This window comes from Hibiscus syriacus, unplaced genomic scaffold (assembly GCF_006381635.1).
Source record: "Hibiscus syriacus cultivar Baekdansim isolate YM2019G1 unplaced genomic scaffold, ASM638163v2 tig00110160_pilon, whole genome shotgun sequence".
NCBI lineage: Eukaryota > Viridiplantae > Streptophyta > Magnoliopsida > Malvales > Malvaceae > Hibiscus > Hibiscus syriacus.
This window is the reverse complement of record NW_024062608.1, coordinates 198,624-224,380: the sequence shown is the minus strand read 5'-3', so window position 1 is coordinate 224,380 and position 25,757 is coordinate 198,624. Positions and strand designations below refer to the sequence as shown.

Below are 25,757 nucleotides of genomic sequence, written 5' to 3'. Positions count from 1 at the left end.
CCTGATTCATCGTACACCCAAACTATATCCGAACCAGTCCAAACAAAATTAAACCAAATTTAATCTAGACCTGAAATTACTTGACTCGAAATGATCCAATCCGAATGACTCGTTTGCAACATATAATGAACACTGTAAAAATATTATAGATCCCAAATAAACTTCTATTTATCTTTTTTTTTCAATAATTTCTGTTTGCCTATTTGGGGAACCCAAAATCTTACTTTCACTGGGTTTAGCTTTTATTTTACCTTTTTTAAGGATAAACTATACCATTAATCACTGAACTTTATTCTTTCTCATATTTTATTTATTGTACTTTTAATTTTTTAAATTTACTCATTAAACTTTTAAATTGTTTATGTTTGGTCACTTTGAATTATTTTATTATTATTTGGATATTGCATGATGTTTTTATTATTATTTAATATAAAAATAATTTAAAATAAAATTAAACCTAAATGATGATCGACGATAACGAGAAGGGACAATGGTTATTTTAAATTATTTTAAATTTAATAGTAATAAAATAGTGTTTATTATTTATTTTAAATTATTTTTATATTTAATAATATAAAACATGTCATATAATAACTATAAAATAATTTATAGTAATCAAAACAGGAACAATTTAAAAATTCAGTGAGTAAATTAAAAAAATCAAAAATAAAATGAGTGAAATAAGAAAAAGAATAAAATTCAATAATAAATGGTATGCTTTATTTTTTTTAATTATATTGTAAAAAAGGTAAAAAAATCATCTATTGTGAATAAAATTGATAAGCTATATAGAATAAACTACTTATTTTGACAGTGTATCTATTTTGTGTTTTTCCATTATCTAGTTATTATATATATTATATTTTTATTTTATACTTACCGTCAAGTTCATTAAAACAAAGTAGTAGTGACAGTATAATAATATTTTTAGTTCATAAATCCCATATATATTATAAATCAACGGAATATAAATATGGTAATTTGACCAAAAAATACTATACAAATAAAATATTACCTGTCAGTTATTGTTTCGTAAATATTGTCTGATCTAACTCCTGAGAGAAGGAGGCGCATTCGATGAAACGCGCTTTAAGAGTAAAGCGCAGTTAGTAGGAAGCGTCTTAGTCGAAAATCGCTGACAGCCAATAAACTACTGATACCTCTAGAAGGCGCATCCCTAGGGGCGCACCTTACTGGGGTTTTCTAACAAACCTGGAAGGCGAATCTCATAGGGCGCGCCTTCCCTCTCTCGCCCCGATTTCTTGCCAAATTTTCTTGCCTATTTCTTTACCGGCTGCCTATATAAACCCCCTCCCTCAACTAACATAAATCACACCTAAATATCTCTCATTCTTATCTATTTTCAATATAGTAAGGTATAATTGTTTTTATAATTTATTATTTTATTCATTAAAATTTTTATTATTTAAGTAATTAATTAGTTATTATATTATTATTATTTTAGTATTTATTATTTATTATTATTAATTAAAAACTTATTTAGTTAATATTTATAATTACAGTTAAAAATTGGAAGGCATGTTGTTGCGATTAGATGCTAACCATATTTCGAGTCATTTTTTGATACGATAAGAATACAAAATTATATATTTTTAAATTTATGAATATATGAATCGATTATATATTATTTAAATTGTTAGAATTTATTTTTAATTTTTAAATAATTTGAAACAGTAGTTCAAATTTTAATGGTTAGAATTTAGTTTTTGGGAAAATGATTGTATATTAGAAGTTTTTATTCGCAACAAGAAGATGGAAACACCGAGGCGTATATACCATATTTGTCTATGGCTGGATTTAGTTATTTAGCAAAATTGAAGGAGGTTGAAAACTTGAACCCGCCTGATTTCTGCACTAATTGAGAAATGGAGGCCAGAGACACACACGTTTCATTTATCATATGGGGAGTATACCATTACGCTAAAGGATGTTTTAATGCAACTGGGGCTCCCGGTCGATAGAATTACCATTTGTGGTGTGACAGATGATGATTGAGGGGTTTATGCAGGGAGTATCTTGGAATTGTCCGCCCAATTTCAACGGTGGCCGAATAACATTAGGGTGGCTGAAAAGTGAATTTAAAGTTGCGTGAAAATTGTTCGAAGGAGGCAAAAGCATTTGCCCTTACATATATACTAATTCATTGGAGGTATAGATGCCTGACAAATCTCATAACCATATACATTGTATGTGGTTGAGGCACCTGATCAATTTTGAAGTAGCCGACACGTTGAGTTGGGGGTATGAAGTGTTGCATTTTTGTTTAGAGAAATGTGTCGGGCTACGAATTATAAGAAGAATGCTATTGGCGGTTGTCTCATTTTTCTCCAATCGTTGGCATGGTACCACATGTTTGTTTTGTGCCTATTGTAATGAGCCCTATGTTTTTATGTTGTTTTCATGGTATCAATAGAAAAAATTATTTTTGTTTTTGATTATTATAGAATGACGTATATATATATATTAAATAAGTAGTCAAGTAATAGGAAAAATCATCGTGATATCCCATCATAATTACAAGATATATACTTATTGACCAAAAAGCTGGTGTAATTGTATTTATATAATTTGAATTTCATTTTAATTTTATAAGAAATCTATATTTTTGTTTTAGTTCAAATGGTTACCATATTTGGATTATGAATTGAGGGTTTGCATCCCATCTAACCTTAGTGGGATATTGGATGTATGAGTTGCTGTTGTGCCCCTTATTTGTTATGCTATTGTTGAGTGGCATCCAATTGATCGTGTGTTTCGTCAGCTTAGGTTTACACAATTTATTCCAAAACCAGAAAGAACCTTGACAATATGCATAATTTGTTAGATTGGGCAAGAAAGGGGTAAGTTGGTTGGTGAAGCATAGAGACTGGTTGGCGATGTGGGAGAACTGACATCAACGCTTGCCCCATCAACAATATAACTGAAACTGGTTTGCTGGTTTTAGATGGTTATATTGAATAGTTCAACGTAAACGGGAAATAATTCTTACTTTCAGAGGAAACACGAGGGGCAATTCATCGTCGTTGACAAAACATTCAACGTCACAACATCATTGTCCCCCCATTACAGGACGAAGAGCAGGTGCTTTCGGGTGATCCTTAGTTATTCCATCGTAACCATCACACCATCAACCAACACATCGGTTTACATACCTAGCCCTCTAATTCACATAGGGACACCACTGTTTTATACGCCACCATAACTGGTTCAAATGCCACATTTGTAAGTCCAGATGTCATATATGTCGGTTTCAGATGCCACCCATCATTTGGTTACACACAGAGCCCACAGGGTTTTATAACACCCCACTGGCGAATATTTTTTCGACTATGCTTATGGATCCATCATTTAGTTCCTACGCGAATTATGTTACGGGTGGTCCTCCACCAAAAACACCTCAACCACAATATGCGTCACATACATCGATGTCTAATTTTTCAAAATTTTTGTAGTTATCAGCGAGTGGTGGGATCGTCAGTCATACACCCTCTAGGGTCTTTATTCTATAGAGGTCATATATCATTATTAACCTTATCGAGACAATATTGTTGAGAGTGATGGTGGCAATGAGGAAGAATGAGGACGATGATGATGAGGAGGAGGAAGATGGGATCCACAAAAATATGTTTGTTATAACTGCTGCAATTGGATAGTTCGTGTTTCAAAGAAAAGAAAACCGAAAGATGGAAACTAACAAAATACAGCGGTCCCATACATGCTATGCACAGGGGATCAACCAGGACCATCCAAACTTGGAATCCAACGTGATTTGCCAAACCATCATGCCCTTGGTCAGAGTAAGCTCACACATACCAATTGCAGTGTTGATTTATGCAATACAATTTTAATATGGGTACATCGTTTCCTACAAAAAAGCATGAAAGGCAAGCAGAATGTCATTATAAAACTACACAACGAATATGATTCATCTACAACAAACTGCCCAGTTGGTTTAACCTGGTTCAACGACTGAATCCCTGGGACAATAGTTGAGTTTGAAACTCGTTATGCCTACCATAATGATGATATCTTCGAGATCGATGTCAATTCTACTGTGTTTTTGGACTTACCCATAATGCATTAATTCAGTAAAATAATATAAACCTATTGTTCAAATTGATGGTACATTCTTGTATGGAAAATACAAGAAAGTTTTATTTATTGACAGTTGTCCAAGATGGTAATCGTAACATTCTTCCTGTTGCCTTTGCCCTTGTTGATGGGGAAGATACAGAGTCTTGGGATTTTTCCTTAGAAATATACGGTTACATGTTATCACGAGGGAACGCATTTGTATCATTTCAGACCAAAGAGCTGAGATCAAAGCAACAATGAACTCTTTGGGTCAAATGTGGAAACTCCTTCACTTCTAACATCGTCTCTTTATCCAACACTGGAAACTATCATGACATATAGAAGAAGATGAACGACAATTAATTATACGCATGGGTGTTACATTTTTCTCAATTTCATTTCTCACTCATTTCATTTTTTTATACTAACAACTTCATTTTGCTTAGGTTAAAAACACTCACCTTAAACGTTTGAGGTTATGCTTCAAGAATTGCGAGGAAAAATGAACATGGAAACAATTACATCAGTCAACAAAGAAAAGTGCACAAACACATACGATCGTGGTTATTGATATGGACATATGACAACCAACTTGGTTGAGGCAATCAATTCAACTTAAAGGGGGTTCGTCATTTACCTATAACTACTTTGGCTAAAACAACATATTTTTGTTTGGGTTAACATTTTGCCCAGCACGGGGGACAAGCTCTTACTTGGATACAAAACAGTCATGTTTATCACCCATATTAGTAGCAGATATGTAGCAAAAGGTTGCAACATCAAACAACATGCATGTAATAAGCTTTTCTCGCACCCAATAATTATTTTAGGTCACAGAAATGTCACGACTTCTATAATGGATTGAATCTAACTCTTTCAGAGTTAATCTACGAGATAAATGCTATGACTGTGATTTTTTTCAAGCTTTGAAGTATCATGCTCCCATGTCATAGCATATTGCTCATTGTCTCGTTAAGACTATAAGTGTTATGTGGATCCTGTATATGAACTTTCACAAGTATTCAAGGTATATGAATATGAGTTTCCCCCATAGGTAATGACAGAGACCCAAATAAGGTTCAAATTTGACTTTTAATTATAACAGATCCAGAGTTATTAAAGAAGCTAGGTCGTCCAAAATCCACTCGAATTCATTGCGATATGAATATTCGAGTGATGTCAAGACAAAACTTAAGATGTGGTCATTGCAGAAATTCCGTCCACAATAGGAGAAATTGTCTATCTCTTTCATCATCACGTAACCGTTGACCACCATTAATGTAATCATATTTTCTAATGTTTCAACTTATGTTTTTTTATTTTCTTTTAGTTTCAATTAATGTGATTTCAGCTTGTTTTTTACAAGATGACCCTTTCGTCTATCTATATAATTTTCCAATTAAATGTTTAACGTTTATTTCTTACAATCTAACATACAATCAACTTTAACCATACCCTACTTTAAAACACAAACATTCTAACATACAATTAATTTTAACCCTAAACTTCTTTAAACCCTAAACCATACAAATATAACACCCTAAACCACTAAAAATCCTAAAACCCTAAAACCAATTACAAACCATTACAAAATCATAAAATCACTTTAATGTAAAACCCTAAACCGGACATGGGAAGCGTGTTCCATACAATGCGCTATTCAAGGGAGGCACGTTCCCTAGGACGTACCATTCATAAAACCCATCGAAGTCGTGTTTCCTGCGATGTGCTTTCCCTCCCCCGACTAAGGGGTGTCTTGCCGTGCACTTTCTACTCTCTCCTGAAAAAAGATGTTAGATCGGGACATAATAGGAAAAAGTGTTTGATAGGTAATATTTTTTTAATAGGGTGATTTTTAGGTCAAATTGAGAAATCTGATGAGATTTTTTATTCTTGGACAGAATTTCAAAAACCATTAAAAATCTAAAGCTTTAGGCACTTGTTGTAACAGTTATTCTCATATTCAGCTGCTTTCTCCTTATCTGCACCAAAAAAAAAATCATGAGATCTCTTATAAGAATTCAGAAATCAACAGATAAGATATTTGATACCAAAACAAAAAAGAGCTGTTTACCGGATTTGAAGTTCCCGGGCATGGAATCTACACAATGACCTGTGAATAACGCAGTGAACATTTTGATTTACAGAATTTTTTGCACAAGTTGCGAAGAATATGGATTCTTTTTTCCGCATATTGTCGAACACTTGAATTTACAAGTGTCTTCCGGATTTGATGACTGTTTGGAGATGAAGGAGGCGATCTTCTTCCTTGGTAGACGTTTGTTTCTTAAGCAACTTGTTGGGCTTCAAAATGTTCATCGGGAGATTCAACTTCATATACAAAATTTTCTGGACGAAGTTGTAATTCTAAAGGCAAAGAAGTTTCTTCAAAATTCGACTCCGGAATAAAATGGGTTCCCATGGAAATTTTGGAATCTTCAAAATCTTGAGGAAATTCAGATTCTAGATCATAAGAGGGAAATCCATGTACTCCAACTACATGGAGAACCAGCAAAGCCAAGAGTAAATTAACTATAGAAAATCTTTTCTTCATTGTTTCAATAATGTTTTAAGCTTCCGATGAAAAATTAAACGGGAAATTGTCCTTGAATCGATTTAAATACATGTCGTTGATCTTGGTAATGCTCAAATTGTAATCTATTTTAAATGTCATTTAATTCTATGTTTAATTTTGAAATGACAATTTTACCCTTACTATTTATCCTATAAATAGTGGGCAATTTCATCCATTTAGATATATCCCAAAAGCATGTTTGCTTTAGAGTGTTGCCTTGAGTTGAGAAAGTAGTATCATCAAGTCCACTCCATCTTTCTTTCTGGTGTATGGAATTTAGAGAGGTGTGCTAAACTTGGGAGGCCATTCGTCCATTGTAGTGATTATACACATCGGGGTGAATTCGCTTCTAAGGCAGTGGTTAATACCACGACACGATTAATCAATTCTTTATTTATATATTTGATTTAATATTTTCCAGTCAGTGCTAACGCCTCATTTTGTAGCACTCTATTTTTCTGATAATTTAGAAACGAATTCATTGCTGTTCAAAATTTGAAGGTTACTGAGCAACCGGTAACTGGTAATATTAGTTTAATTTCTAACGATGCTGCTTTGATATGATAATGCACAAGTTAAACTACATTCTATATTGCTGCTAAAGTAGAACTCAAAATATGATGTCTAAATGATTTCAAGCGCGGCTATTAGATCTGGTAGGACTTCGGTTTGTGAAAAGATGGTACTATGATGATAGAAACCCGACTGATTTAGTAAAGCTATTGAAACAAATGGCCTTTGGTGGTTTTTAAAATGCAAATAATGCATGAGGCTTTAGTGCATAATAATGCAGACGTTTTATGGTATGCCTTTGAATTGAGATTTATTAATTATATATAAACATCTGAATATAAAGATATATTTTAATTAGGTTTAAATATCTTTATATTCACTTTAATGATTGATATGTTGATGTGTGTAACACCCTACACCAATACGAATCACAGTCGACCGACAAGAGTGTCAGGTGAAAATACCGGAGTGGCTAACCGAAATATTTCTTTAATATGCTCAATAGAAATATCCAATTATAAATTGTTCAAGATAAAATAAATGACAACATTTATATAAATCATTTTACATTCGGAAGCTCCCAAAATAATTTCGACAAATATACAGACCATTCGTTTAAAACAAGTTACAATTCGATTGTTACAAATAAGGTTACAAATACATGTCCTCTAAGAAAACCGAGACATACTGCCCTGAATGTTGGTATGGATCTACTCTGCATAAAACTCTTCAACTACTCAACCTATGAATTTGTATTAGGAAACAAATTGCAAACATTGAGCTAGCTAACTCAGTGTCGTACTAACGTCTAAAGCATACTAAAAGGGGTTCATTTAAAATGTCCAAACAACTGATAAAAAAATAGTGATATACTCACTCTTTACTCTATGGTAGACATCATGGTGCTATTGAGGATTTTTGTACCTCGGAGCTCACGCACCCTCTAGTTACCGAGGATGAGGCTCGAAATCTTTACATCAGACACAACACCCTTGACTAGGCCACTCCTTGCGAGTGTTGAACCTTGCGCCCTAGCTAGTCAATTTAAAGTGTATTGCGGACTACCTAAGGATATCTAGACTTAATCTATATTTTAAAAACCCTTAATACTTCTAAGGGAACTCGGGTGTCTGAATCGTTTTCCTGAGCATCAAGCAATACTAGTTTTATGTCATCCTAATTGATCTCGTTTCTATATGTAATTAAGTATTATTATTGTTTCCACTTGTAATCTTATTTGAGAGTAATTAAAGCTTTTTGGGAAACCTCAATTGCCTCTACAACTTCTCTTTTTTAAGGCCTTAAACTTACGCTTGATATCGATACTAGCCTTACAGTATCGCTATCCCCACTTAAGTATCGATACCCTACCTGAGGTATCGATACCCAACACAAAACTCTATTGAATAAAAAGGGAAGATATTGATACTCATTTAGGAGTAGCGATACTTGGACCATGAGTATCGATACTCCCTAGAGCACTGATACCAAAATGGCATACTGGAATATGGGTCTCGATACCAAACCCTTAGTAATACTCCTTCAAGGGGTATCGATATTGCACTCATAAACTTTACAAATTTAGGCCTAAGCAAGAACTGTATCGGTACTGATCCCTCTAGTATTGATGCCTTCCCTCAAAATTGCCGTATTGTGGCACTTAAATTCACTCATATTGCTACCTAGAGGTTCCCAAATGTTCACAGTGTTTTATGTGATCAATTAGGGTCATAAATAATGCTTTAAACATGCTTTTTAACATGAAACATAAAATCTACCATTAACATGCTCACCAAGCTTTAATCTAAATTTATACACTTCAATGACCCTCTAACGAGTATAGAAGAGTTGTAAGTGTGGTCACCTTGAGTTTCTTGCTAATGACAAAGCTCCCAACTCACTCAAGTGGTGTTTTCTCCATTCCCTTAGCTTTTGAACTTTCACCCACTTCTTTCACTAAACAAAATTAAGAAAAGAGATTACAACTTAGCTAGATTCTTGTTTGGGTTTAAAATACTTATACAACTTGAATCTTACTAAAAACGGGTTAGAATCTAAAGATTCTCATAAACCCCTCAAAAACCTATTTTGGCAACTATGGTTAAAATCTTACAATGTGTAGCTTAAATTGAAGCCAAAAGAATGAGGATTAATAATCTTATCTTACCTTGAATTAGCCAAACTAGATTTGCAATGCTTGGAAATCTTACTGGAAGGGAAGATGAAGAGAAAATGATGAAAGGAAGAAGGAGGAGGTTTGATGGGATATTTGGGGAGTGGTTCACGTAAACACCATAAAATAAGGGGGAGTGTTCAACTTTCAAATAAAAATGGGTAGATTGCACTTTTAGCCCCTTCGACTATAAAATAAAAAAATCACCCTTATTCCTTGGGCGCAACACAAGACCACTCCTATATTTGCTAAGTCTAAATATTTTATTGGGTTCTTTGATTTGGTTTATGGATCTCGGGTTGACCTGAACTACTAACTCGGGTTTCGGAGAGTTACAATGTGAATATTAGCTTATTTGATAATTCCTCACAATATTATCTTAAAATCAGTTTAAACGTTTTTTTTTTCTAATATTTAATTTAATTCATTCTCACCATGAATTAACATGCACACTTATACAGTGTATATATATATATATACTAAGAAATAAAATATATATAGTCGCTGCTTTTTTCCCTTTGATTTTGTATCATATTTTATAGGTCATATCAAATTTTTCTTCCTTGATTTTCTTTAGTCGACGGAGACACTGGTTTTGATGTTGGTTGCCGACCGCGTGTTCTCTTTTCTCTTTGTTTTTTCTTTTGTTTTTTAATAAGAATAATTTTGCCTTTGTTACATATTTATCTATGTCTTTGTGGCATGTTTTTCCTTAAGTCGTTTGTCCGTTCCTTTATTTATGTTTTCTCAAGGTTCCATTTGACAATGCCACTACTGATCAAGATGACGCTTATTTGAAATCTTGTTGATCTTCCCTTCTATAAACCTTCGGATTGAATTTGGATGTGTGATTTTACATTTGTGGATAGTTTCTCATGAAGCTCGAAATCATAAGTATGTATCATAAGTAACACATTAAAATAACATGTGGATCCATTATAAATGTTGGAATGATTTTGTGAGGGTGGAAGTGTTTAAACGAGTTGTAAACACATTTAAAGGTAGTAAACACATTTAAACGAGTTTTGTAAGATATTTATTTATGTGGCAAAGGTAACACATGTACAACTCCTTTTATTTATGTTTTTACTCGTTGAAGAATGTATGATCATAAGTATAAACTTATGTGGGTAAATTGGAAATGTTGGAATGGTTTTGTGAGGGTTTGGAAGTGTTTAAACTAGTAAAAATTTGAAGTTGTAGAAGAGGTTTCGAAACTCTCTATGGTTAGTTTCGAAACCTTCTGTCCATAATGTAATTTTAGGCAAAGGTTTCAAAACCTATACAGTAGGTTTCGAAACACCCTGCCTAGAGCTTAAAAAATATATTGAGGTTTCTAAACCTCTACAGTAGGTAGGTTTTGAAACCTTTGACTGATTTTGGCCAAATAGGCCAAGAAGGGTACACGGATGATCGTGGACTTATAGTATGCTTCTAATTGAAAAATTTCTAATAAAACGATAAGTGAGAATGAAATATTGCTAAATACAATTAGAAATGAGAAAAATTATGGCGACATAAAACTAGCCTTGATTGATGTTCGGAAAACGATCAGGACACCTGAGCTCCTTTACTAAGGTTATGGTGTCAAAGTATAGAACCAGTCCAGATATCCTTAGGTAGTGCGCGAGGCACTTTAAACCAACTAAATAGGGTCGAGGCTCAACACTCGCGAAGAGTAGGCGAGGGTGTTGTGTCCGATGTAGAAATTCTGGGCCCAATCTTCGTTACGCTAGAGGTGTGTGTGTAAGCTCCGAGATGCAGAATCCTCAACCGCACCATGATGATGTCTACCATAGAGTAGAGAGTTCAATATACGATTATACTCACTATTTCAGTATTATCAGTTAGCTTGTGCATGACATGGACACTTTTAGTATGGCTTAGTTGTTAGTGTAGCATTGGGCTTGTTAGCTTAGCGTTTGGAATTTGTTTTCTTACGCATGTTAGGTTGAGAAGAAATCAAATGACATTTTTACCAGTAGTGAACTAGACCAGGCTAGTGCAGAGTATGTCTCAAGTTCATCTTAGAGGGCATGTATATTTGTAAATCTCGTTTTGTATATTTGAGTCTTAACATATTTTAAAAGATGTCATGTATAATTTGAAATATTATTTGGGATCTCCTGATTGTAAACTATTTTATTAAAATTTATGGTTGATTTCTTAGCTTGAGTATTTACAAATGATCATTTTTTTTAAAATGAAGAAACTAAAAGAAAAATTTTGGTAAGCCACTCCACTGGTTTCATGTGGCATTTTGATCGGTCGATTGTGTGTCGTACTGGTCTAGGGTGTTACATTTAGTGGTATCAGAGCGTTTAGATATTCATAGGGCATGCATGTCAGAGTCCGTAAAAGTTTATGAGTATACATGTCTCTAGGGATATTAAGAGTATTTATGCTTTTGAAATAGTGATAGTAACTCCTTGTATTTGTTGAGGAGCTTCTTCGGTCAATTCGAACAGTGAGAAGAAGCATATTAAAGAAATGAGCAATATATGTCAGAATCAGCTTGATCCAATAACTAAAGGAAGAGATCAATGAGGTAGAAGTTAGAACTACCTCGTCCCTTTTTGAGGAGTTATCAGTCGATTCATGCAAAACTAAGTTTAGATCTGTATTCTCGATGTCAGAACGAGTTGATCTAGGTATTTTGGGCTTCGACGACCACCAAAGACGATGACAAACGCAGTAGTCAGAGGCGACAACGTGGTGGCCGACAATGAAGCCCTCGTCGATTTATGGAAATGGGAGAGCATTCTCTCATTTTTTTTAATATAAGTGTGAAAAGATTTTTTTGGTTTAATTTCAGCCTTTTATAGACACAAGGAAACGCGTCGTTTAGGAGTGCGTGAGATAACAACCTTCAAGCCACTCGACTTTTAGCGCAAATTTGGACTTTGGTCCCTAATTGTCCATGTTAGAGAAGGGTAAAATTGCATTTTGATCCCTCAAAATTTTGCATGTTTTTGCAGTTCAGTCACTTGTACCACACTTTTAATTTATTTAGATTTTGTTGCTATGTTCGCGTTTAATCTGATTTGGTCACTGATTTTTGGTTCATCATTTTAGTTTATGTGGAATTATGGCATGCTTAGCCCTTATTATGTTCCATTGTTCTAATTTAGTCCTTAGTTTATATTTACTTTTTATTTTGACCATTATGTTTTTATGTTGTTTGTTTGTTTATTTTTATTTACTTGTTTCACATTATCTTTAAACTAAGTATTTCTTGTTTACTTAATTATTTCTAAAAAAGAATCCAACTTATAATTTCATGATTTTATTTTAGTACCTTTTTTCATTTAATTTTGACTTAAGATTTTATCTTTTATTCAAAATTATTGACCCAGTCCTTTACTTATTTGTTTGTAACTTCCAAATTTGTCTTAAAATTATTTGACGTTATTTAAAAAAAACATTTCCCGCAACTTTAGTTGTTTGTTACATTTTGATTTTTTTCTTTCCAATTACGTGATTTGAGCTTGGGGTCCTTACATATTTTGTTTCTTTTCTTTCTTAAATTTATTTCCTTATTTGTAATTCTTTTAACTTTTTAGTATTTATATTAATTAATTTGTTTGTTTATTAAAATTGTTATATTTACCTTAAACGGATGTATTTCAGTGTAGTCCCTAAATAGATATATTTTTAGATCAAATCTTTGAATTTAGACTTCTTTTAGATTTAATCCCTGAACTTTTTAAAAATTAGGAAATTTTTTATTTACAGACCATCTCCTTAATGCCCAATGGACCATTTCAATTATTAGATTCAATAATTAATTAGGGTTAATATTAGAGCCTACATTTTTAGGTTTAAACATCTAGGTTCTTTAAATTTTATAATTTGACACTTTAAGATAGGAAAGTCTTAATTAATTACCTAGTATAATTAGGTTTAAATAATTGATTGTTTGATTGCATCAAGCCTTTAACATCAAGGCAATGTTCATTTATCAATGCGTTAATAGTGTATCATGCGCATTATGCTCAAGGGGTGACCACTGGTAATTTCTGGAGTAAATCGACATCCTTTTTCAAAACCTTGCATACATAATGAATTTTAAATTAAATAAAATCTCAAACTCAAAATTTATGTCGACACCGTTTTTCGCCCGGGTGGGAGAAAACTGGTACGACTTAGGGTTTTCTTTGAAAAAGTTTTGTAAAATGTTGGGAGTCACCACAAATTTTTAAGGTGAGATTGGAACACCATAAGAAACCGAGTAATTTAATAAAACATTTTATTTTTTTTATCAAAATACCAAGTTTGGGGTCTGTAAAAACCAAAAAATAGGTTCAAGAGTCAGTTGCGCATGGGGAAATGTTAGCACCCTATAGTGCTAAGAAATTGGTACTCAGTTGATTACCTTATATAAAATTTGGAAATTTGGAGTTTGAAGTTTTATTTAATTTAGAAATAACTATGGATGCCAATAATATTCACCCTTGGCATGAATGTAGGAGTTCAACTATTGTGCCTAATAACCGGACATTGCCTCAAGATTTTAGGAAAATCACGATGCGGTATTGATAAGGATGCCGACCTACTTCGAGAATTACCAGTGGTCACCCATGAGCATGCTTGTGGGAGATATACTATTGACTCCCTAATAAGTGAACATTGCCTTGGGTTTTAAAAACATGTGCAATCAATCAATCGATTAAAACCTAATTTTACTAGGTGAATTCATTAAGGTTTCTCTTAACCTGAAGTGTTAAATTATGAAATTAAGGAACCTAGAGGACTAAACCTGAAAATGAGTCTCTAATATTAATTTATTATTTTTATTAACCAAATATAAAATCGGATAATTGATTTAAGGCGAAAGTCCAAATCAAATCATCCCCTAATTAAAGGACTAAGATGAAATTAAACTTAAAAAGTAGGCTCTAATTGTTTATCTAATCAATTATGTCAATTTAAAAAAACTCTAATTAAAGTTAACAAAATACAAGATAAACACTAAATGGGAAAGAGACGAAAAAGAAACGAAGTAAACATGAACCAATAAAATCTAAAAAAACTTAAATAGAGAATAAATTAAGGAATATTAATTATGACGAGTAGACAATCAGATTAAGGGAAATTTTGTGAAAAATAAGGAAAACAGGACCAATTAACTTTAAATTAACTTATGAAGAAATTTAAGAATGGTAAACACTAAACAACTAAAAATATAATAAATCCATTATAATATATAATATATTATAATATATAATATTCCGTGTAATATAAGAAAGAAATCATAATAAGCATGACGTGTATCCTTAAGAAGAAGAAGAAAACAAGAAAGTTATGAATATTAAAGCAAAATTGAAATGGGCAGTCAAAATTAAAGGATATTAGGAAAATAAAATATTAACATAAATGAAAGCAGATTTCATATAAAGGAGACGTATCAGGCTTTATCTTATCGGGAACAAGCATGGAAAATATTAAGATTTAAAATATGAAATTTCAATTTTATATCTACGTAACAGGTTCAAGAGACAAAGATAAAATAGCCAGATCGGTACACACATATTCGCAATGAAATAAAAGAACACCACATGCTACTAAAATGTAAACAAAAGGCAAATGTGCAGGGCACGAGCGAGATTAACTCAAACAAATTAAAACTAAACATAAAATGGGAAACTATCACAATCAAGACAATCAATTCGAAATTTAAAACAAAAAGAACACAATCACGGGACCAAAACGGGAAAACGCTGGTAAAGTAGGGGGAACTATGTGTGGTTTTACCTAAACTTCTTAGTATAAGTACCAATGTTTGCTTCTTTGGCTAAAAAATCTAGACTAAATAAAAGAGGCCGCCCGAAAACTCTCATTATCTCCCTCACCAAACTCACGGCCGCCTCCCTAAGGCCTCCAACTCAAACGCCGACCACCGTGCTTCCACATTGGCTCAACTTCCGACCACCACTGGATTCGACCGAAGAAACCAAACGTCACCCAAAACCACTATTTTCTTCTTCTATCCCTACTAAAAAAACCGAAACTAGAAACTAAAATACCCTCCAACTCATCAAATTCCGACTCCGAATGAAAGAGAAACCCGCCATTCCTAGGTGAAGGAACCTCGTCTGAGCATTGTGGACCTCCGAAGAAGATCTGTACGTCTCAGGTAAAAAGGTTTTGATTATGGTTTTCGGGTTATTTTTGTTTCAAAAGAAAATGAAAGAAACATAAACGTGCATGTAAGAAAAACAGTAGACTACCTTCAAAAAGTGTAATTTTTGTAATGTTCTCCCCCTTTTTTATCTCAAAATGCCTGGTTTCTATTGCTTTTGTAAAATATGGGGAGAGCTCTTCTTTTACATTGTATTCTCTGTAAAGACGAAAGAGGAAGGTATTTTTTTTGTGTTTCGTTGGGGGGTTTTATAGAACCCATACTACAAGAAAAAAAAATCAAAATTACATCTCTTTTTCTTGCTTTGCATGTGCTTGCTTTGGCGTGGAGCATGGCTTGTTCGGCGGACCAGGCGCCTGGAGTAGGTGTCGGCAGCAGTCAGGGCAGCGGTAGCAGCAGATAACCGGGCGGATATTAAGGGATTATGTCTCATTTTTTGTTTTTGTTTTTTATATTTTATATTTTTCTGTATTTCTTTGTAATAATAATAATATAATGCCTAAAAAAAATAGTGATTACAGTTTCCAACTTTCAAATATAGGATTATTTATTAGGTATAAATTTTTTGGTGTTGTGATGTGTTGATTCTTCCTTAAATTGACTCATGAATTTTTAGTTTTTGCAAATAAAATTTAGTAATTTTAATAAAATAAAATATTTTATTAAAATTATATTATTTTTTTCATTCGGACAAAAAAAGGTATTGATAAAAAAATATTGATACTTTTAGAAAAATATCGATATATTTAAATTTTTTAAAAAATATTTTAACTTTCAAAATTAAAAGTAATGATACTTTTGTAAAAGTATTGATATTTTATCATTTTTTATTTTTTAATTCAAAAATATTATCACTTTTGGTAAAGTAATTATACTTTTAAATTTTTTATAATTGAAAAATTAACATTTCATATCACAATTTGTTTTTCTAATGAATCATAATATTTTTGTGTATACAAATTTAAATTTATTAACATTTTATATCGCAACCTATTTATTAATGAATCATAATATTTTTGGACGTAATTTATTTTATTAATAAAATATTAACATTTTAGATCGTAACTTATTTCTTAATAAATCATGTTATTTTTAGGTGTAACTGTATTATATATATATATATTCATAATATTTTCAATTTATTTTCTTATGTATGAAAATCAAATGCTTTATCAGTTTAAACTTTAATAATATTTTAAGCGCAACCTAAAATTTTAATAATAATCATAACATTTATTATTTATAACTTATTTTTAATCTTTATAACATTTTAGGTGTAACCTATTATGTTACTACATTTATAATTTTTCTAGTTTCGCAACCTATTTCTTTATATTTTTATTACATTTTTGTTGTGTCAATTTCTACTATTTTTTAGCCTTAAACTAACTTGTGATTGCTTAGATTTTCCCATTAAAAGAAATATCGATTTGTGACGGGAATGATAGGTAAAAGTATAGGGTAAAGTACATGAATGGTCCCTGACTATAGGGAACTAATTTGTTAAATATTCTGATCATTAAAAGTTATAAAATGATCTTTCAGTTATGAGACATTATTTTATTGAATTCCCAACTATTAAAGTTACAAAATGGTTATTAATTATTCATATGTTCCAATATTTTCATTTTCGTTAAAAATTGGCGATCATTTGATTTGAACGTTAACTTATTTATTAGGATATGATAAAATATAATCTCAACATTGTTTGATATGTATTTTGTAGTTTGACTTTCTGTTTACATTATGTCGTCTAGCTAGCGCTTAAAATATTATATCATCGAGGCAGTCCTTCAAAGCAACGACGATATCTTTAAAGATTATCAAAATATAATTTTATCGTATCCAATCAGTAGGTTAACGTTCAACTCAAATGACCGTTATTTTTTCTAACATAAAAAAGATGAATTTGCAATATATTAATAGTCAAATGATTATTTTATAACTTTTAATAATCGAGTACTCAACAAAACAATACCCTATAATTGAGTATTGTTTTATAATTTTAATAGTACGAAGACTCAAAGAAAAATACCCTTTAAACAGAGATCATTTGTGTATTTTGTCCAAAAAAAAAAATATTACATCTATGTATGTTAAGGATTGACTTTTGGAGTAGACAAAATTGGTGATACTACTCAGTGTCATCTTATCACAATAAATGGAACTCATAGTACAGTACCTGCATGAATATATTATATTTACAGTCATAAAGTAGGGGGTGGAAGAGACTCAAGAGACAGAAAGCAGGCAGCAGCAGGAGCAATTCCTAAGGACCATATTAACCTAGGTCAGAGAGTATATTAACGAGTCAAACCACGAACAATAGTGCTATAGGAAGTGTGGTCTCGGTTGGTTTTGTTAGTACATTTGTGGGATAAATTTGGAATTAGGTATACGTTAGACAATGGTGGTGTTGATGTAAGCCTCTTTGATGGTATTTTAGTGGAACGGTGATGCAATTTATTGACCACTGGAAGGAAACATTTTAGCTGACCTAATAGTAAACGTTAATACGTTATGGTAAATAGTGTCTCAGATTGGAAAAATTTCGTTTCACTAAACCTGATTAATTTAAATATGGCGGATTCCGTTAACGCGTGAGCAACACTCACCGATTTAAGCTTTTAATCTTCCATCTAACAACAGCGTAAAGCTTCCATCTTTTTATTATTGGATACCCTTTTTTTTAACTGTTTTTGTCATTCTTTTTCTCTCACTTTCCTTTTAAGTATTGTAAAAATGAACATGAACACTGTGTTTTTTTCGAAAAATCATCGGTAATTGATATATTTATTGATTTAATATCGATCAGATTATATTTTTTGATCTAATACCTTTAGTAGTAAAGCGCGTTTCTTGTACCGCATTATATACTGATTTGGCGTCACGTGTGGTAAGGCGCACCCTGAAACGCGCCTTATGCTTATATGAATACACGTGGGTATAGCGCGATCCCTGGGCGCACCTTACGATACGTAAGGGTATAACGCGACCCCCTGGGACACGCCTTACGACAATAAAAATATAGCGCGACTCTTATGACGCGCCTTACGACATGTAAGGATATATCGTGGCCTCTAGGGCACGCCTTACCTTTTTTCCCACACTGCGCAAGGCCCTATTTTGATTTATCTTTTAACGTTTTAAGGTTTATCCCATTCTAACAATGCAGTTGCAACATTAATGTGAAACTCAGTCATTACTCACTTACATCGAGTAAACCCATAACCAAAGTGTTTTTTTAATAAATAAATAGAAAATTCATACAATGAACGAGATTAAAAACGCTTCCATTGGGTTGATAATCATAGATCACAAGCCTTTCTCCTTTGGCTTGAAAATAAGTTGGGGATCCGACCGGAGAGGGAGTTGTTGTGGAGACTAAGGAGCCGAAGCTGGTCGAGCCGGTAGAGGGAGTTGGAGGGAAAAACACCACGTAAGCCGGAATTTTGAAGGTTATAGCGGACGACACGGCTTTGGGCACATTTGACGCCGCGCCATTGGCAGTAGTCGAAGCGCTTGTTGAGTGCGTAAAGCAGCTTGTTGTCGAGGTCGGCCTTGGATTTGAAGGAGAGGATGGAAACGGCGTCGGAGGGGAACAACAAGTTGGTTTACGGAGGGTAAGTTATAGGCCTGGAAAAACAGGCTAAAAATTCCCAGAAGAAGATGAAGAGATGAAGCAAAGATTTGAACTTTGTTTTTGGCATTTTTGCTTTTGTTTAAAAGATTGAAGCTTTTGATAAGCTTGAATTTGTTTTAATTGTTTCGGAAAGGTATTGAGTGAAAGACTCACGTGACTGACACAAAACACCATTCCACTCACCAGCGCGTGACTCGTATCACTTCATTTATTTTTCCTTTTTAGTTTTAAATTAATTTAGTTAACTCCTTTTATATACATTATTATATATTATTTTGCACGTATAATGTAACAACGAGCTGAGCGTAGGAAAAAGACCCAATAAAGGCAAGGCACGGTCACGGGCCGCGCTATATCTTACGTGGTGTAAGACGCATCTCAGGAGCTGCGTTATATTCACGTGTATCCATGTCAGCATAAGGTACGTTTCAGGGGACGCGCCTTACCCTACGTGACGCCAAATCAGCATAAAACGCGATACAGATGATGCACTTTCCTGTTAAGGGTGTTAGATAAGAAAATATAATCTGATCGATGCTTAATCGGAAAATATATTGTAAAACGGTGATTTTTTTGGAAAAATCACCCTATGAACACATGTGAGCAGTGAGTTGAAAAACTGTACACAAATTTATTTTTATATTTTTTCATTTATACAGGTGTCTGCTCAGAGTCTCACTTCGCTCTGTGTGAAAATGGGTTCTCTACTTCACTCTCACTAAACCACAGCCGCTAGCCAACCAGCTCAAAACCTTTTCTTTAGTTTCTCATTTCACAGTTTCTCATTTCACACATTCTAGTTGAAAGCTTTCTGGTTGAGTTGTGAGCAGTTGAGAAACATGGAAACGAGCCCATTTTCAGGGCTTTTAATTGCATTTTGGTTAGCACTGTGTTTGGGCAGTCAAGTGGTTCAGAGCAGTGTTACCTATGATAGGAAAGCCATAATGATTAATGGACAGAGGAGAATCCTCTTCGCTGGCTCCATTCACTATCCCAGAAGCACTCCTGATGTCTTCCAAAGTTTCTGTTTTTATTGGAATTTTTTAGAACATTTTTGTCTATGAATTTTCTTTTCATTTTGAAGAAAATAAAATGGGGTTCCTTTTTTTTTGTATGTATAGATTTGGGAAGATCTGATACAGAAAGCTAAAGATGGAGGACTTGATGTGATTGAGACTTATGTTTTCTGGAATGTCCATGAACCGTCTCCTGGAAATGTAACTCTTATTTCCCCCTCCATTTTCCTCTATAACGTAAAGTTTATATTTTTACGCTCTTTACTTTTTTACTTTTGGTTCACATTTGTTAAATATTTCTTCTTTTTTCTTAAACGATTTTGCAGTACAGTTTTGAAGGAAGATATGACATTGTGAGATTCATAAAGACATTACAGAGAGCAGGTCTCTATGCTCATCTCCGCATTGGGCCTTATGTTTGCGCAGAGTGGAATTTCGGGTTAGATCGAAATCTCCGTTTAACTCTTTTTCTTTATTTCACTTCTTTCTCTTCTTTGCTGTTTGGGATAATCTAGGGAACTTATATTTTTCTGGTTGTTCTAAACATTTTTACTATATGCAGAGGGTTCCCTGTGTGGTTAAAATTTGTGCCAGGCATCAGCTTCAGATCAGACAATGAGCCTTTCAAGGTATCCCTCCCTTCTGTTGTTCTTCATTATTGCTTTAATCTCCTTTGTTCTAACTGCATGGCAAATTAGAACATAACTACTTGAAGATAAATAACCATTAATTGTTAAGCATGTATTTTAGCCATTTTTTTCCAAAGAGTAAATTGATAAATAAGGATTGATTGTACATTTTTACAGAGAGCTATGCAAGGGTTTACTGAGAAGATTGTTGGACTGATGAAGAGTAATAACCTGTTGGAGTCACAGGGTGACCCCATTATTCTCTCTCAGGTAAATGTTTTGGTTGTTGGTGTTTTTGTTTTTTTACCCTATTTTATATACATATTTTTTTTCTAAAAATCTTTATATATCTTAAGATGTCAATTTATGCAACCATGCATTTTGCTAATATGAAACTTCCCCCTCTCTTTTGGATTTGCATGTGCTCGGATTGAGAATGAGTATGGAGCAGAGAGTAAATTACTGGGGGCTGCTGGCTCTAATTATGTTAATTGGGCAGCAAAAATGGCTGTAGAAACAGGAACTGGGGTCCCTTGGGTGATGTGCAAGGAAGATGATGCCCCAGGTCCCGTGGTAAGTAAATAGCCTTCATATCTATATTTAGCCTGTTGAGTTTCTTCCTCTATGGTCTTACTGAACTTGAACGGTAGTAAATCAATTCGGCTAGAAGTGTATAATGAGAATGACTAAGGGAGTTTCATGTATAATTATCTTAGATAAACACATGCAGTGGCTTCTACTGTGATGCATTCCAACCCAACAAACCCTACTAACCAACAATATGGACCGAGGCATGGAGTGGATGGTAGGTTTATCATGTGCTTATATTTTTGTAACCTTGAAGAATCTTTTATGAAATGACAAATCATTTTATGCCTCCTTTTATGCAAAAGGTTCTCGGAGTTTGGAGGTTCACTTCACCAAAGGCCTGCTGAAGATCTGGCATTTGCTGATGCACGATTCATTCAAAAAGGAGGATCCTTTGTAATTATTACGTGGTTGGTTCCTTGTATTTTCCATCTGTGTTCATATATTTTCAAAGCACATGAAATATATAATGGAAAATGGAATATCGTTAACTGTGTTGCTTGTTTTTACAATGTGAAACAGTACCACGGAGGCACAAATTTTGGTCGTATGGCTGGAGGTCCTTTCATCACTACCAGTTATGATTATGATGCTCCAGTAGATGAATATGGTGAGAAAGGAGCTATTTGCATTTTTCCATGTAGCTTGTTCTGTTATAATACCAAAGAATTCTTATATCTGCTTTAGGTGTTTTTTGTTTGTTTGACCTGTGACTGCTCTTCTAAATATGCACTTCTAACACTCCAAATGGTTTGAACAATATAAATTCAGTTCTTATTTGCTTGTATCTGCTGATCTATACATATATACTTATTTCTGGCTTTCTGTCAATCCTTTAATTGAATTATGGAATTGTAAGACACTGGTCTCATATCCATTACACACTCCTTCCTATTGCCTCCCCTTTAATTCAATCTTAGTCAATTTTCTGTCACCTTGAGTTTATATTATGGCCGCCTACGGTTTTAGTCAGCCAGGTTAATGCATCTCTAACTACTCGGCACAAAACATTACAGGTTTGATTAGACAGCCAAAGTATGGTCATCTAAAGGAGCTTCACAAGGCTATTAAGATGTGGGAGCGGGCTTTAGTTGCAGCGGACCCCATTGTCACTTCATTTGGAAACTTGCAACAGGTTTTTTTTCTCTTCTCAAATTCCGGAATATGTGGGGCCTTTAGAGTTTACTGAATCTAGGCATTTCCCAGGCTCATATGTTCACATTAGAATCCGGAGATTGTGCAGCTTTCCTATCTAACTATGATACCAAATCTGCTGCACGAGTGTTATTTAACAACATGCACTATAACTTGCCTCCTTGGTCCATCAGCATCCTTCCTGATTGCAGGAATGCAGTCTTTAACACTGCAAAGGTACAGGGGTTTGGAATTTGCATGATCTGTTTCGGTATTATTGTAACTGAAGCAGATTCTTTGCGGACGATTTATTCTTGGTATTAAAAGTTATAGGATTTCTTGAGTGACAATAAGTCATCGTCGTCCTTTTCAAATTTGGAGTCCAGACATCACAAATGCAGATGTTGCCCACAAGTGTTAATATGTTATCTTGGGAAAGCTATGATGAAGATATTTCTGCACTAGATGACAGCTTAACAATAAGTGCTAATGGTCTATTAGAGCAAATAAATGTCACAAGGGATGCAAGTGATTGCTTATGGTACACTACTAGGTGAGGCTGATGTTCCCATGGCTATATTCAAAGCAATTCACTTTTTTATTGTTCTTAATTTACATTTATGACACTTATCAATTCTAAAATTTTGAAATGCCTTATATGTCACAGTGTTGACATTGGTTCGTCTGAATCTTTCCTTCATGGAGGTGAACTCGCCACCCTCATTGTTCAATCAACAGGTCATGCAGTACACATTTTTATCAATGGACAACTAGCAGGTAGATTTACATAGTCCTGTTTGGTTCATCGTCTTCCTTTCTTTTCAGAGATAAAAATTGTAAACATGATGCTAACAGGTTCTGCCTTTGAAACTAGGGAAAACAGGAGATTTACATTCACCGGGAAGGTCAATCTGCATACAGGAACAAAAAGATTTGCACTGCATACAGGAACAAACAGATTTGCACTGCTGAGTGTTGCTGTCGGTTTACCAGTTAGTTTCTCTACCTGACCTTTATTATTTTGTAGAGCCAAATCATAACTAATTTGGTAACCACTGTGACACCTTTGCTAGGGGTTAGAAAAGGTTTCGAGCCTTGTAGTTGGAATATAACTGAGGCGATTAGTTTAGAACCTGAAATTTTTTATGACCGTTTTTCTTTTAATCTTATAATTTGGAGCAAATGTAAATTTGGAAAAGAAAAGTAATGGCATTGTTATTGTGTTTTGTGCCGGGAACCTGACTCTTTGTCGGTGATTGAAGAATGTAGGGGGCACTTTGAGTCATGGAACACCGGAATCCTAGGTCCAGTTGCACTACATGGACTCGACCAAGGAAAACGGAACCTATCCTGGCAAAAATGGACATACCAAGTAGTGATCTCTCAATCTTTAATGTCTTTATCATTCATGCAAAAATGTTTAATCATGACTGTCGCTTTGAACAGGTTGAGCTTAAAGGAGAGGCCATGAATCTTGTCTCGCCAAATGGTATTTCTTCTATTAAGTGGATGGAGGGATCATTGGCAACACAAAAACCGAAGCCATTAAGGTGGCATAAGGTAAATAAGAATGAATGGAACAAGTAGTTATACTGTAAGTTGTGGCATCTTAAAGTTTTAAAAAAAATCCTTTCGATGTCACAGGCATATTTCAATGCACCTGAGGGAGCCATTAGCTTTGGACATGGAAAGTATGGGAAAAGGTCAAATATGGATTAATGGGCAGAGCATTGGTAGATATTGGACTGCTTATGCTCATGGTGATTGCAGTGGCTGCAGTTATGCCGGGACATTTCGACCACCAAAGTGTCAGCTTGGTTGTGGCCAGCCAACCCAAAGATGGTAACTACTCTTAGGACCCAAGATATACAGCAAGCATGAAACAACAATTACCGAAGTAACAAATATGTTCATCGTTTTTTCCATCATTTCCTTTTATTATAACATTTCAGCCTTTCAGGTACCATGTGCCTCGGTCTTGGTTGAAACCAACACAATCTGTTGGTTCTATTTGAGGAGGATGGAGGAGATCCGTCGAAAATCTCACTTGCGAAAAGATCCGTGTCCACCGTTTGTGCCGAGATCTTTGAGTATCACCCGAATATCACGAACTGGCAGATTGAAAGCTACGGGAAGAAGGAAGAGTTCCAGACCAAAGGTTCACCTGCACTGTAGTTCAGAACAGGCTATCTCTTCCATCAAATTTGCTAGCTTTGGAACTCCTTTGGGAACTTGTGGAAGTTACCAGCAAGGCCCTTGCCATGGTCCTGCTTCGTATGCCATCTTGGAGAAGGTATTTCAACTTGTCGGAAAAATAAACCGAAAATTGAAGTCATGCATTTCTCACCATGTCTACTGTTTTAATTTTTTGCAGAAGTGTGTTGGGAAGCAACGATGTGCCGTCACCATAGCCAACAGTAACTTTGGGCATGATTCATGCCCGAATGTATTGAAGCGTTTATTGGTTGAAGCTGTTTGTGCTCCGATGACATCAACAACAGCACAACCGGGGGTTAAATTAGATTGAACGAGCGACGGAGAACAACTCCATATAACGTTTGTAACTAGTAATTTAACTATACACTATCAGCATTGAAGCAGGCAGAAAATAAAAGGAAAAAAGAAGAAAAGAATGCAAAGAAAAGGCGTTTAGTTAGTTAAGGTTGAGTGCCAGAGTTTCTCAAAATGGAGGGCTTTGGCCGAAGGTATTTCAATTTATAGGCAGTTGTTTTAGTTGAAGTAGAGCTTGGGGTCCTCGTAAGGTGAAATTTCTAGCTTGTGCCCCCTCCAGCCTTTTAACCGGAGGAAAAAAACAGGCTGTTGGCGTGATTGATTTGTACGAGTGGGGAAAGTTAAAAGTGCCTTGGTTTTCAGTTCATCGTTGTTGAAGCCAAAACAGCCGGAATGGATGGTTTTAACAGAGCACCACTTAATAAACAAAAATGGTGTTTTAGTGCTACTTAATTGTTTTCGTGAAAATAACGAATCGTGATGGGGTGTTGCTTGGTACGCAAAATAGAAGAAGTGTGGTGGTCTCTTCTATGGTAACAGCAAGTAACAAGCCCCCCCAATGCGGCGCTGCAAACACAGTCGGTTCAAACACCGACAATTCAATTCAACACTAGCCAATCACCTTAATATATTATATACGGTGCATATCAATGGTCCATTTACCTCCCCTAACCTCAACTTCGTTTTCTTGTGAGGGCCATAGCTGCCTCTACTTTCTGTCATCACACAACTTAATTC

The 25,757-nt window shown here is 34.2% G+C and overlaps 1 pseudogene; it reads left to right on the top strand.

The window, feature by feature from the left end:
* Positions 1-19,783: 19,783 nt before the first annotated feature.
* Positions 19,784-25,120, top strand: LOC120216359 (annotated as a pseudogene).
* Positions 25,121-25,757: the final 637 nt, after the last annotated feature.